Source organism: Mus caroli, unplaced genomic scaffold, assembly GCF_978045245.1.
Source record: "Mus caroli unplaced genomic scaffold, Mus_caroli_1 scaffold_18, whole genome shotgun sequence".
NCBI lineage: Eukaryota > Metazoa > Chordata > Mammalia > Rodentia > Muridae > Mus > Mus caroli.
The window spans coordinates 70,383,583-70,393,856 of NW_028227273.1; positions in this window are offsets into that span (position 1 = coordinate 70,383,583).

The following is a 10,274-nucleotide window of genomic DNA, read 5'->3' on the forward strand; positions in this document are numbered from 1 at the left end:
CACAAGCAGAGGTCAGAGGACAACTTTGGGGGTCATTTCTCCCTTCTACTGTGGGTCCCAGGCCTCAAAGTCAGGTTGCAATTAGGCTCTTGTGCCAAGCCCATTCACCAGCCCCCCCCTTTCTCTCTCTCTCTCTGCTGTTGTTTTGTTTGAGACAGGATCTTACAGTTACATAAGTTAGAGGGTGGCTCTAACTTGCTATAAGCTGAGGCTTGTTTTGAACTCCTGATCTGTTGTGGTATTTAGCTAACCACTTTGCTCCCGCAGGTCACTTGCTCTTGCAGACGCTCGCTCTTATTTCACCTGCCCAGGAGCTTTCTGGATTCACAAATGAAAGACATACACACACACATACACACACGCCAGTTAATTTTAACATGCCTTTAGTAGCTCAAAGGCTGGGCAGTTCTAATCCTTCTCTTGGCTGGCATACATTTTCCTCCTGGCTTAACACCCTCTAATTCTATATTTTTATCTTTGCTGCCTATGATGCTCGTGGGCAGCCGTTCCGGGCACCACGTTCCTTCTCACCCACATTTCAGATGATTCTCCTTCTGCAGCTCTAGATCTGATCCATCTCCATCAAATCATGATGATTCTGCCTTCCCTTCTCCCAGTCCCTAGCTCATGCAAATCTAAAGGTCCCACCTCAGTCTACCTGCCCAGCCATTGGCCTTTGGTTCCTTATTGATTGATCAAAACCTAATTGGGAACAAAGACCTTCAGCGTTTGGACAAGCAGATTCCTGATTTGGGGGGTGGGATTAATTCAAAGCATTAGAACCAATCCCCAACACAGATCCTCCGGCTTCTGGTTCCCCAGTGGAGGGATTATAGGCATGAGCCACCACACCAGGCTCAAAAATATTTTTCCTTAAGATTTACAGTTATGGTCAGATATCACTGAATTAATAATTTTGATATAGAATTTGCTTTCACATTCTTTGATTAATGTTCAGCTAAATTACAGATTAGATGTTTAGAATGGCCTACAGACTTGATGGTGGCAAGTTAGCTATCTCAAACAATTATAAACACCAGGGACCAGGATATAGTTCAGTCACAGAGCACAGGTCTGTGGATTCAGGCTCCAGAAGCAAAATCCAAGTAAATAAATAAAAAAAAATCCCCTGAATTACAAATGCCCTCTACTTGATTTCTAAATGGTAAAGGGCATAGATCCTACAAACAATACCTATATAAGCAGTTAAGGCTTATATAGGATTTTACACACACACACACACACACACACACACACACATCTCCAGTTGCTCATCCTCTTCTCATGTTAGTTCATGCTACTGGATGTCTTCATTTCTTCCTCTTGGAGCTCTTGTGCTACAAGGCCTCTTGGAGCTCAAGGCCTCCAGGGAAGGGTTTACAATTGAAATTAAGCCTGAACTTCAAATAATTATCTCCCTGCTCCCCCCTGTCCTCTCACTATGGCTTCCACTTCCCAAGGCTTTCTCCTTACTGGAGAATAGAAGTGTGAGCTCAAACCACCTACTCCCAGAAAGGTCAATGGAGGTGGAGTCCAGGGCTTCAGACATGCTAAGCAGCACTCGGTCAGAGACACATTCCCAGGCCCATCTGCATCATTAACCCTAGAACCATTCTGTTGTTACTAATTATTGGTTTGTTTGTTTTTTTTTTTTTTTTTGAGACAAGGTTTCTCTTATAGCCCTGGCTGTCCTGTAACTCTCTCTGTAGACCAGGCTGGCCTTGAACCCTGCCTCCTGAGTGCTGGGATTAAAAGAGTGTACCACCACTACTACCCCATGCTAATAATTATTCTAATAAAAGTTCCTATATTCCAATTCCAAATTTTTCTTAATTTTTAAAACCTTGTTTTATATGTGCTGAATGTTTTGCCTGGATGTATGAATGTATGTATGAACACCATGCAAATGTCTGGTATCCAAGGAGCCTCTCGACCCCCTAGAACTGGAGTTACAGATGAGACACTGAGACACCCAGTAGGTGTTGGGAATTGAACCTGGATCCTCTGCAGGAGCAACAAGCGCTCTTAACCACGGAGCCATCTATCCAGTGTCCTCCAATTCCGAATTTGAAGGTATTGGCCCCTTTTTCTTTTTTCTCCTTTTGTTGTTTCATTTCATTTTTGAGTCAGATTCTTGGGCAGTTCAAGGTAGCCTCAAACTTGTTGAGTAGCTGAGGCCAGTCTTGGTGTCCTGATCCTCCTGTCTCTGCCTGCCAAGTGCTAGGGTGACAGGCTTGAGTCTCAGTTATTTATTTATCTTCTTTCTTTCTTTACCAGAAGCCCACCCACTTGTCATTCAGAATTATTGGGCACGTTTACATATATACTACACATTGACACCAATCTCCCCATTTCCTGCCCAGGATCGCATCTAGCTCAAACTAGCCTTGAATTTGGCTATGTGGTTGATGATAACCTTGGGCTTCTTCGGATCTTTCTGCCTCCATCTCCCCCGAGTTCTGGTATTACAAATATTACACCTGATTTGAGTGGGGCTGAGGGCTGGATTCAGAGCCTCATACAGCTAGCACTTCATCAACATAGCTGCACACCCAACCCAAAACACTGCATTTGAGTACTTTTATTTACATTTTGTTTATTTATTTTGTGTATGTGTGAGTGTGTTCGTGCCACGGCTTTGGGGATCAGAGGACAACTAATAGGAATTGGTTCTCTCCTTCCAATATGTGGGTCTCCTGATTGAACTCAGTTCTAAGCTTGGAGGTAAGCAACTTTACCCACCTGGTAGTCAAGAAGTGGAAGTAGGAGGGCCTCGAGTGGGACAGCATCCTGAGCTGCGTATGGATACCAGCGTGGGACCCCTTGTCTCAAAACAGAAAATGGAGTGAAAATATGCATCACTTCAGCGTCACCATTGATAAACAGCAACAATTGCGGAGCTGTGACACATTTAATACTGTTGGGACACGGCCTGGAGATTGCAACCTCTCAGAGCACCATGGGACCAGGAGAGGGCGCCCAGGACGCGTATGCACCAGTAGCATGGCGGGACACGATGATTGGTTGGGGTGCCGAGGCAGCAAGCGCACCAGCTTGTGTTTGGCTGGAACGCGTTGCAAGCGACTCCAATTGGCCGGGAGGACCTTAGCAGCCCGTGGCCCTCGCTCCAAGGCAGCGGCCGGCAGCGGGCACTGGGTCCTGGGGTGGCAGCATCGGCCAAGCTGGCGGCGCGGTGGCCCCGCTCCCGCTCGCACCCGCGGCGCGACCGCGGCCGCTTGCACTATCGGCTGAGCCGATCTCGCGCGTCCCTGCCGCCCACCCCGCCGCCCGCAGCGTCCCTGCCGCACCCGCCGCTGCCGGGGTTACCGCCCGGCTTGAGCTCCGGACGGCCGCTGCCCTCGGCGCTGGCCCTAGCTGAGCTGCCGCCGCTGCCCGCACTCCCGCTACGCCCGGAGTTGCTGGCGCCCTGGGGTCCCGGGGTCCACCTGGCACTGCCAGAGCTGCCGCCCGACGTCTGCGCGCCCGCGCCGCCCGCAGCCGTGCTCGCCCTGCAGGATCTGCCGCGTCTGCCCGCGCCCGCGCCGCCGCCCGCGCACTTGCCACTGCCGCCGCTGCCCGAAGCCGCGGTCGCCGCCACCCCCGGGCCGGTGGGTGCTCGCGGCCGGCCCCGGCTACTCGCCGAGCCGCCTCCACAACCGCTGCCGCCGCTGCCCGCGCGACCCTCACCCTTCACCCTGCTGGCGCCGCCGCTCCCCCGCGAGCCCTGGCCGCTCCCAGCCTTTCCTCCGCCGCTGCCGCCGCCGCCCCCGCCGCCCTACTTTTTCCTGTCGCCGCCCTGCTGACCGCCTGGCTCCGCGGGGGCTACAAGCCGGTGAGTCCGTGCCTGGACACCGGCAGGCCCGGAAGGCCCGGGCAGAGCTCGGCTGGGAATAAGACAAGAATGTCAGGACTGCAGCCAAGGCTGAGGAGAAAAAAAAGTAAACCTGGCATTAAGATGAGGGATGTCAGCTGGGGCTGGCGGCACACGCCCCGTAATCCCAACACATGAGGGATACTTAAGAAGAGGGATCACAAGTTAAAAGGTCAGCCTTTGTTACTTAGTGAGACCCTCACTCAAAGCAATTTAAAAAAGATAAGGGACGTTTGCCCCCTCCCCCACACCTCTTGTCCTGCGGCGTCCTCCCTAGGTAATTTAAGAAGTAACTCATTAAAGTACTGATAAAACGAGCTGTTGTTTTGGGACTGCAGAGCCTACCCAACACCTGCTGATGTGAAACAGCCAGGTTCTGTGGATAAAAACAGAAGTTTGACTTTTTTGTTTGTCTTGGGTTTGTAAGACAGATCTCTTTTTGTTTTTGTTCTTGTTTGGGTTTTGTTGTTTTTGTTTGTGTTTTTGTTTTTCAAAACACGATTTCTCTGTGTAATGGCCCTGCCCGCCCTGGACTCGCTTCATAGACCAGGCTGGCCTCAAAATCACAGAGATCAACCTGCCTTTGCTTCCCTGAGATCAGACCTTTTTGCTATGTAGTACTAGCTGTACCTTGAACTCAGCAATTCCATTATCCTGTCAGCCTTCTGAGCGCTAGGTTAAATATTTGGGATACCACGCTGGGCTTTGAGAACAAAGGCTTCAGACTCTGCAGCTGGGGTCTGGAATGACACATTGTCCTTTATCTAGGGAGTACGTGTACTGCTAAGGCCTTCTTCACTTACCTTTGGAAACTCCGAGGTCTTAGGAGTCAAACTTCCAGCTGAAATAGATCCAGGAGTCCTCCTACCCACAAGTGGTGCGGATGGACAGTTGATACCGGGCAGGAGAATCACATGCAAGGACTATGAATCATCTCCAAGGGAGAAGAGACTCCTCTCCCTGCCTTACAGGGCCCCTTACCCCACAGCTGGTTTCTGTGCAGCCAGGACACTTTAATACAAAGTTCTCTTTGTTCCACAGGTAGCCTGGGCTCAGGTGACCAAGTAGATGGCAGACCTCTTCTGCACTCAGGAGTGGTATCAGGAAACCAGCCTTAACCTTGGGGGACCTCTGAGAGCCCAGGTCCCATCAACAAGATCAATTAGTTTATTAGGTTCCTGTGACTGCAATAACAGATTATGCAAACTGAGCGGCCTGGGACAATAGGAATGTGTTCTCTTAACAGTGCTGGTGGCCAGGGGTCTAAACCAGGACCTGCAGTGTCCACAGCAGCCTGAGACCTGGCCTCTCTTTGCCTTTCTTTGGCAGGCCCTGGCATGTGCTAGGAAAGTGCTTCCCTTGCCTGGCTTCTAAGGACATTGCCTTTCTTTCTTTCTTTTTTCTTTTTTCTTTTTTTTTTTTTTTCGGTTTTTCGAGACAGGGTTTCTCTGTACAGCTCTGGCTGTCCTGGAACTCACTTTGTAGACCAGGCTGGCCTCGAACTCAGAGATCCACCTGCCTCTGCCTCCCGAGTGCTGGGAGGCAGAGACAAGTAGATCTCTGAGTTCGAGGCCAGCTGGGTCTACATAGAGTTCCAAGCCAGCCAGAACAAAAGGCAAATCAAAGATACTCATCACAGGAGGTCTCATGCCCAAGCTCCCTCACCATGCAGTGCATACAGGCTAAGCCTTCTCTGTGGTCCAGGCCGCCTTTGACCTTGGAGTCTGAAGGCGTCTGCTGCCCAGAAGCTGGATTGCAGGATTGTGCTACTAGCCCTGGCTTAGGTGTGTCTCCCCTGTCTCCCCTTCTACCTGACTTAACTGTTTTCTAGGCCATGTCCTTCACTGACCTGGGGCCTTGAGTGGTCTGCGAGCCCGCGGGCAGAGGCTGACACACTAATCCTGGGACAGAGAAAAAGTAACATAGCTGCCTTTCCTAGTACCTGACTTTCTGCTCCCCAGTCTCCCAAGGGTCTTGCTTCCGCCCTGGCCCCACCCTATTGTCTTTCTGCCTTCCCACTCTCTTTCCTCTTGTGTAGTTCCCCTCTCCTTGCTAAGAAGTAGAGAATATCAGGAGAGATGTGAATGTATCATGTATCTGGTTTTTCGAGACAGGGTTTCTCTTTCTAGCTCTGGCTGTCCTGGAGCTCACTTTGTAGACCAGGCTGGCCTCGAACTCAGAAATCCGCCTGCCTCCTGAGTGCTGGGATTAAAGGCGTGCGCCACCACGCTGGGCGGGGCTGGGCGTGAATGTATCTTTTAAAGATAAAAAGATGTGAATGTATAAACACAACTCTTCAGGGGGAGCCCAGCTCTCCAAGCTTTGGAGCCATAACTACTGCTTCAGGTTGAACACTGATGGAGACCTATAATAAAGTTTTCTGTTTTGTTTTTTTTGTTTTGTTTTGTTTTTTGTTTGTTTGTTTCAAGACAGGGTTTCTCTGTATAGCCTTGGCTGTCCTGGAACTCACGCTGTAGACCAGGCTGGCCTTGAACTCAGAAACCCATGCACCACCACCACCCAGCTGATGGATAATAAAGTTAATTGTTACCCAGCCCTTGCTTGTGCCCTACCCAGGTGAAACTACCCTCGCATTCTTGACAGAATGCCTTTGTCTGAGATCTCAGTGGGAATGGGAGACGTATTGCTTTGGAAACTGCTCATCATGGCCCCATGTGGGGTAGGTAGCTCCTTTCCTTTTACAATTCAGAGTTGCACTGTAAATGGGACATCTGTGACATGTCCAGAGAAGCTCAGCGGTGGGAGCCTGGGCTGCTGCTCATGAAGACTTTCCATGCTAGGGATCCAGACCCTGGGAATGAAGCCAGAATGTAAAGTGGCTTCCCCACAAAGTCAAGTCCATACACATGTGCACGCATATGAGAGAGAGGTCCTGTCCAGGAAGAGATAGATCTTAGGAACCTCCCCAGGTGGCCAACAGATACTCAGCAGGGGAAAGATGCCCTACCCTGCTGCGGATGGATGGGTAATCAGAGGCCTGTCTTCCTGACCTGTTGAGAGAGCAGCAGACTTAGAAATCAGGGTCTTGCTGGGCGTGGTGGCGCACACTTTTAATCCCAGCACTTGGGAGGCAGAAGCAAGCGAATTTCTGAGTTCCAGGCCAGCCTGTTCTACAGGGTGAGTTCCAGAAAGAAAGAAAAAGAAATCAGGATCTTGGCTTCATATCCCTCCTGTTGCCTGTATGTATGTACAACCTAGCTTTTTTAGGGCCTGTTTCCTGTCTGTAGGAGGTGGCTAGTGAGTTGCTGAGGGTCTAAAGTCACTGAAGGTTCAGGAGCTACAAACTGGCTCCTCCACCAATAAAGCCGGTGGGCTCTTAAAGAAGCCATGGAGGATGTAGCCTGAGGGGTCTTGCCTTCCCCTGTCATTAAGCCACTTTGCACTTTGAGGAAACCCACTTAGGCCCCATTCATGTAAACTGAACCCTAATTTGAACTGCCCTCCAGAGCCTACTGGCCCCTGATAGGCCTACTCAGCCAGGACAAAGAATGCTGTTTGGTTACTCTAGATGGGGGCTGGGGGAGGGGGTAGGAGGGGCACACCTCTGTTTTCTTTTTTTTTTTTTTTTTTTTTTGGGTTTTTCGAGACAGGGTTTCTCTGTATAGCCCTGGCTGTCCTGGAACTCACTTTGTAGACCAGGCTGGCCTCGAACTCAGAAATCCACCTGCCTCTGCCTCCCGAGTGCTGGGATTAAAGGCGTGCGCCACCACGCCCGGCTCACCACCTCTGTTTTCTTAAGCAATTAGGACACTGGGGAAAATTTCTCACATCTGTCCTAGCCTAGGGAGATGGGGGTGTGTTGGGGGGATTGTGGAGGACCTGTTAAAGTCTCATTGAGATGTGAACTGCTCAGGGGGGCCCTGCCTCTTCATAGCAATGGAACTGCATAAGTAAATCCAAATTTGGTTAACCTTTGATTTCCCAGGACCCAGCAGAGGTGAGAGAGACTGGGAGATAACCTAATTGAAATCTAGGGCCACCCAAGTAGTCCCAAGGAAAGCAAAGGGCCCAGCAAGTGTAGTAAGCAGGCTTTTACAGCCTGACCTAGAGTTCTCCAAGAAGCAGTGCCCAGTCCTGCAGGCTTTGGGAAAGTCGGGCTTTTTCCTACGTTTGCTCTTCCCAGACCTGAATGTTAGAAAGAAACAGTGAACCCTTGATGGTATTGGGGTACACTTTTAATCCCATCGTTTGGGAGGCAGAGCTGGTGTGGATCTCTGTGAGTTTAAGGCTAGCCTGATCTCCAGAGGGAGTTCCAGGACAACCAGGGCCACACAGAGAAAACCCTGTCTTGAAAAACCAAAAAAAAGAAAAAAAAAAAAAAAAAGGCCATTGGGAGGCATGCTACCTGAGCCACTTGAAGGCCAGTCCAACCAAAACTGCTTACTGGTGATGTGTCCTGTCTACAACACAAACTTTCCTGTGGTTGGCCAGTGCCTGGCGTTGTGGGTGCTTCCCACTATGCTTCTAGATACAGGACAGGAAGCATCCCACACATTGGGGCTCCAGAGGAATTGGTGGCCCCTTGGCCCCTGCTTCCTGACAATGCTTGCCTACTCTTACTGGTACTGCCACATTCAGACTGCCGCAGGCTCTAGAGCATTGCAAAGCCTTCTGTAGATTAGATTAACCAACTCTCCCAAATGCAGAATACAAGAGCCCAATCTTGGATCAGTCCTCAAACTCAAAATGTCCAGAGCCAACCAGGGTGAGCTAGCCTCCAACACCCAAAGCCAGAAAACTTTCTCTGTGCCTGGTGATGTCGCTCCAGAGGGCTTGGGGTCGGAGAGGGTGGAGTTCTTGGCCCCCAGACCCCGGCTAGCCTCCTTCTCAGACACCTAACCAAACCTGTGTGACCAGATTCCAGGAGGCCCCTGGAAGGCTTCAGGAGAAGCCTCTTGCAGGACTGGACTCTATTGGCCCTATTTAACAGCCACTCCCTTTAAACATCCATGCCCTGGAGGCAGATGAGTTGGACAAGTCTGACCTATCACCAGAGGGCTGTAAACAGGCCACTGATCTGAAGAGCCTCCTAGTTCTGACTCAGACACTACAGAAAAGAGATCCCCACTGGCCATCAAAATGGCTCAGTGTGTAAAAACACACTTGCCAAGAACCCTGACAAGCTGAGTTTAACTCCTAGACCCTGTGCTGAGGAAGAAGAGCACCACCAACTATTTACTGCAAGTTGTCCTCTGACCTCACATATACAGTGAGTGATGCCTGGATGCCACGAACACATCCCACACACAGATAAATAAAGAGCTGGAAGACTGTATCAGCTGGAAGACTGGAAAGATGGCTCGGCAATTCTGAGTGTACACTGTTCCTCCAGGGAACCGGGCGGGGGGTGGGGGGTGTTCCCAGTGTAAATGTCGATCTACTCACCTATGACCCCAGCTCCAGGGGACGGGATCCTCTGCAGGCATCTCCTCGCTCGTGCACATACCCACTCATGAACCTCTGCCAAAATTAAGGGGAAGAAAAGTAAATAATGTATTAACAAAAGAAAGAAAGGAACCTTATTTATTTATTTATTTATTTATTTATTTAGAGACATGGTTTCTCTATAGCTTTGGTTGTCTTAGATATCCCTTTGTAGATCAGACCTCAAAGTAAGAGACCCACCTTCCTCTGCCTCTGTGCTGGGATTAAAAGTGTGCACCATTGGAGACTTCTAATACTCTGGGGTCCAAGAAGGTTGACTCAGTAGGAAGAGGCAACTGGGAGGGCACAGCCCAGTTTTCAGACCAGATGAGTAGCACTGACCTTGGTCTTGATATTTGGTCTGAGAGCTTCTCAGGCGTTTAGAGTCAGAGATCCTTTTGTAATCTGATGCTAGCAAACTTCTCTTCCTAAAAGTGCTAAAACCCATACCCCGAAGTGATGAGACAGACGCCCAATGTCATAATATCATATCAAGATGACCCTGCTGGTAAAGTTCTATCGCCATGCCACAGATGATGGAAAGAAAACTGACTCCTGCAAGTTATCCTCTCTGGTTATCCTGTCTGTCTGTCTGTCTGTCTGTCTGTCTGTCTGTCTGTCTGTCTCTCTCTCTCTCTCTCTCTCTCTCACACACACACACACACACAAGCTATGGCTCACGTATACAGAGTAAATTAAGGGAAAAATAGTAGGGCAACACCTAAACTAACTCTCTCTCTCTCTCTCTCTCTCTCTCTCTCTCTCTCTCTCTCTCTCCTCCCTCCCTGCCCCGCCTCTGTGTGTGCCTCCCAGCCCTGCCCCATCAGTGTCTCTCTGAAATGAGAAGCTGTCCTCCCCTGTATCAAGAAGCCCTTTCTCTGATGTTCACATCACTCCTGACTCCTTTTTGCCTTTTTTTCAGTGCTGGGAATGCTGCACAGGGCCAGGTATAACTGGG